Raw genomic sequence first — 4,709 nt, 5'->3', positions numbered from 1 at the left:
CCCCCTCCCCCTCCTCCTCCTCCTCCTCCTTCTTCTTCTTCTTCTTCTTCTCTGGATAGTGTACAGTATTGATGATACATGACAAGACTGTTCTCTCTAAGCCCCTCCCCTTCTCCAGGGGGTCTGGATGGAAACTGAGGATGGGAGCTTCTCCATGTGTAAGGGGGTTAGGGTTGGGGTAAGGACTCCCAGCAGCTGAGGACCTCTCTCTTCCTCTAGTGCTGTTGCTGGGGCTGGTGGTCCAGAGGGCTCTTATTCTTTGGAGGCCATGTGGACCATAAGATCCACCACCCTGTTGCTGTAGCTGAATTCATTATCATACCGGGAAATGAACTTAACAAAGTAGTCATTGAGGGCAATGCCAACCTCAGCATCAAAGGTGGAAGAGTGGGTGTCACTGTTAAAGTCACAGGAGACGACTTGGTCTTCAGTGTAACCCAGCATGCCTTTTAGGGGTCCATCTGATACCTGCTTCACCACCTTCTTGATGTCATCATATCTGGCAGCTTTCTCCAGGCGGCAGGTCAGGTTCACACCAGACACGTTAGGAGTGGGGACATGGAAGGCCATGCCAGTAGTTTCCCACTCAGTTCAAGGATGATCTTGCCCACAGCCTTGGCAGCACTGGTAGACACAGGCATGATGTTCTGGGCAGCCCAATGGCCATCACACCACAGTTTCCCAGAGGCGCCATCCACAGTCTTCTGGGTGGCAGTGACTGTGGTCATGAGTCCCTTTTTGATTAAAAACGGTAATAGGTGAACTTGGCCAGGAGGGCCAAATGGTTGGTGGTGCAAGTGGCATTACTGACTATCTTGATGGAGTTGTCATACTTCTCATAGTTCATGCCCATCACAAACATGGGGGCATCAGCAGAAGGGGCAGAGATGAATACCCTTTTGGTACCACACTTCAAGTGAGCCCCAGCCTTCTCCAAGGTTGTGAAAACACCAGTGAACTCTACAACATATTCAGCACTAGCATCACCCCACTTGATGTTGGCAGGATCTCGCTCCTGGAAGATAAGAGATGGGCTTCCCATTGAAGATAAACTTCCCATTCTCAGCCTTGACAGTGCCATTGAACTTGCCATGGGTGGAATCATACTGGAACATGTATGCCATGTAGTTGAGGTCAATGAAGGGGTCATTGATTGCAACAACCTCCACTTTGCCAGAGTTAACAGCAGCTGCAGTGACCAGGAGTCCAATACAGCCAAATCCGTTGACTCCAACCTTCACCATTCTGTCTCAGGGATGTGGCTGGTACTGCAAGAGAAGCTGTGGCTGCCCATCGAATGAGGAGGTGCAGAAAGCCGACTCAGCTTCTTGAGTGTTCAGCTTCTCATCTTTCAGGATGCTAAATGTTCTTCCAGGAGCTCTTCAATGATTTCTTCTATGGTTTTCTTTGATTCTTCCTGTTCTGGAATTCCAATCACCTGCAGTTATTCTTCTTCATGTTGTCTCACATGAATCATGCTTTCTTCAGATTTGTTTCCTTCTTTTTTTCTGCTTGTTATTCTATCTTAGCAGTACTGAGAGATTTGTATTCAAGCTACCTGATTCTGGCTTCTATCCCTTTAATTCCACTCCTTTGCTCTTTCAGTGTACTTTCAGTAAATACTCTTTCAGTAAATACACTTTCAGTGTATTTTCCATTTCTGATATTTTAGTATTTATCATCTGGGCTTCTTTCTGTAAGTGTTGTATTGTCTCCAATGCTATGTATATTTTGATTGATTATTCCTATAATGCTTTTCTGACTTCTTCCATATTTTTTTTTTACCTTTCTGTGGAATAGTTGGATGCATCTCACCGTTTTTCTCCTGATTTCCTTTTCAGGCAATTCTACAGCCTGTTCTACTTCCAATGCAAATTCTATCTCTCCCTCTTGGTCATTTGTTTGAGCTACTCTGCCTTATTTCTGTACATAAGCAGAAATTTTCTGTTGCGTTTTTAGGGATTGTGGTGCTATTGTATTTGTTTTAATTAGATGAATGCATGTTGGTGTATTCTTAAGCTTTCTCCAATTGTCTCCTGGTAGGTATGGCCAAGAGATAGTCTTCTCTTTTCACTGCTTTTAAAAATCATCTCAGTGTTTTTAGCAGTTGTTGGTTATAGCCACTGCTCTGGTATATGTCTGCTGGTATTGGCTCTTAGCCAAATGGTGACGTTTTATAGGGTATGACTGTAACTTGGTTGCATGACCATGATTGCTGTCTCTTTTTTGATAAGGCATGAAGAAAAAGAACTCCCCCAAAATAGAAAGAGGATTAAAAAAACAGACTAAACAGAAAAGTCCAAAACTGCAAAAACCCAGTGGATTGGGGGAATGTGGGAAATTTAGAGTAAGACATTAGCATTTGCCTTCAAAGTTGCCTGAGAAATTTCAAGATGTTTCTACTGTGCCTCAGGATGTAACTCACAGTTTCAGTTTTCTCCTTGTGAGAACCAGCCATGGGCTTCCCAGACCCACTTTGGGATAAACTCCTTTTGCAAGCTCTTCCTGTTTGACTCCTCTCCTTTCTTCAATTCTGTGCCCAGCAATCCATACTGTGCAGATCTTTCCATGCGTGTAGCAGAACCTTCTCTGAGGGCGTCTACTCGTTCAGGTATTCCCTCTGGTCCCCAGAGCAGACATGAGTAGACAGAGCAAAGGAAAAGAATGAAAACAGAATAATAAGAAAAGGAATGCTAGCACCTTTATCACCTCAGATCCATTGGTTTACTGCAATGGGAGTGTTCTCTTGGCCTCTATCAATCTACTCCTGTTCAATATGGGTAAAGCAGGACACAATGACTTCCCCAAATCAGAAGCCACCTCCTTTCTTGCTGCTCTGCTTCTATCCTTAATCCCAATAAACACTCGATTTATCCCTTTATCTTAAATTCAGAGTTCCAAGGTCGTCATCTGAATCTGTTTCATCCAGTTTTCCATATTTTTACTGATGAGCTTTCTCTTTTCATTGCTTTTACAACTTAATTCTAGGGTGCACACCCTTTCTGCCTAGTCCACCATCAAGCCTCACCTCCTCCCCACCCACCTCTTACATATTCTTTGGATGCTGCCTATATAGTTCAATATGTTGCCGTATAATCCATCAATATTACAAGTACATGACTGAATTTTTTTCTTCAGTATTTTCGGCTTGAAAAAATGCTGAATATGTTCTTCCATTTTGGTTTTCTAACACCAGGTCTCCTTTTTCTTTTTTTTTTATGTTTTATTGTGAATTATGTGATAGTTTACATGGGAGAACATTAGTTTTACATTCATCCTTTTGTATATAATTTCATTGTCATGGTTACAATCCCCTCCATGCATCATACTACACGCCTGCACCCTGTTCGTTCAGCACACAGCCCCTCTCCCTCTCTGGATCAAAAGTCCCCAGCTGCTCCAGCTCTCCATGTCATCATCTCTGCCTCCATTTCAGGCATCACTGCTTCTCTGGGTAGAGTCCCAAACTCTACTCTTCTCCATTGATGGTCCCAGGGCCCTCCACTCCTAGACTGAAAAGTTAATCACTCCCCTCCTTGCTACAAAACGTCTACCTTTCCATTTCCAACCCTCACAATACGTCCTAATAATAATTATTCACTATTGTATCACAAGAGACCTATCTGCATTTCATTTCATCAGCCCCACCTAGACAGATTGGATACTACTCAGTGGAGATTCTCCCTTCCTCCATGCCCTCTGGATCTAGGTTCCCTCTTGAAAGCTTGTAAGCCAGTCACTTCTTGCCTTTGTAGCTGCCCTCTGCCCCCATTTTGGGTAGCCAATGTCCAAGTTAACACCAGGTCTTTGCACAGTGTGATTTCCATCAAGAATCTTCCAGTCTGTTAGACTGTCACAATACTTTACAAGTTTGCTGCCACTTTCTACCAAAATCCAACTTGTTTTATTTTGCTAAACAGAAAAAGCAATTTGAAAAACTCTGAAAATGCTCTGGTAAGATTATTCAACTTCCCAATTTTCACACAAGCATTTTACTGCATTACAATTATGTGCTTTACAAAAAACATTACAGCAATGTTGGCTGTAAAGCAATATTTCTCATTTTCTAGAACAGCTGTGTTCTTAAAAAGATTGTGTGTAATTTCTCAATTTAATCATATTTCTAATTGTTGTATATTATCATTTCCCCAGAAGTAAATCATATCTAAAGCCTCCTTCTATGATCATATAAGTATGCAATAAACTGTTTAAAATTTTTCAGAGAAGAAATATATAATATCAAACAATAACATACAATGAATTAAATATTTTAGTAAAGCAAAATAAAACTCTGTAATATGGAGTCCTGGTGTGGTACTGTAGACTAAGCAGAGTCAGTTTGAACTACAAGGTCAGCGGTTCCTTGGAAACCCAATGCAGGGTCGCTGTGAGTTAGACCTGACTCAACAGCACTTAACAAAACAGCAACGATATGGTGCCTACAAATGACATGAGGTTGCTCCCTGACTCAGAGCGTTTCTAGTCACAGATATCATGGGGCTCCCTCCCATTACTCTCCCAGTTCCCATCACCGTGTTTTATTCTTTTCCACAGGACTTATATTAGCTGAAATGAACCAGCTTGTTCAGTTGGAATTATAATGCAAGCTTCTAGAAAGAGGGAGCTTGTTGGTCTTATTGTATCTCTGTAAACTACAATCATGGTTGGCCATAAGTATTTGTAGGAAGAAAGGAAAGCAAGCAAGATAG

This window comes from Chrysochloris asiatica, unplaced genomic scaffold (genome assembly GCF_000296735.1).
Source record: "Chrysochloris asiatica unplaced genomic scaffold, ChrAsi1.0 scaffold00122, whole genome shotgun sequence".
Taxonomy (NCBI): domain Eukaryota; kingdom Metazoa; phylum Chordata; class Mammalia; order Afrosoricida; family Chrysochloridae; genus Chrysochloris; species Chrysochloris asiatica.
The sequence above is the reverse complement of the archived record's forward strand: the minus strand, read 5'-3'. Positions refer to the sequence as shown.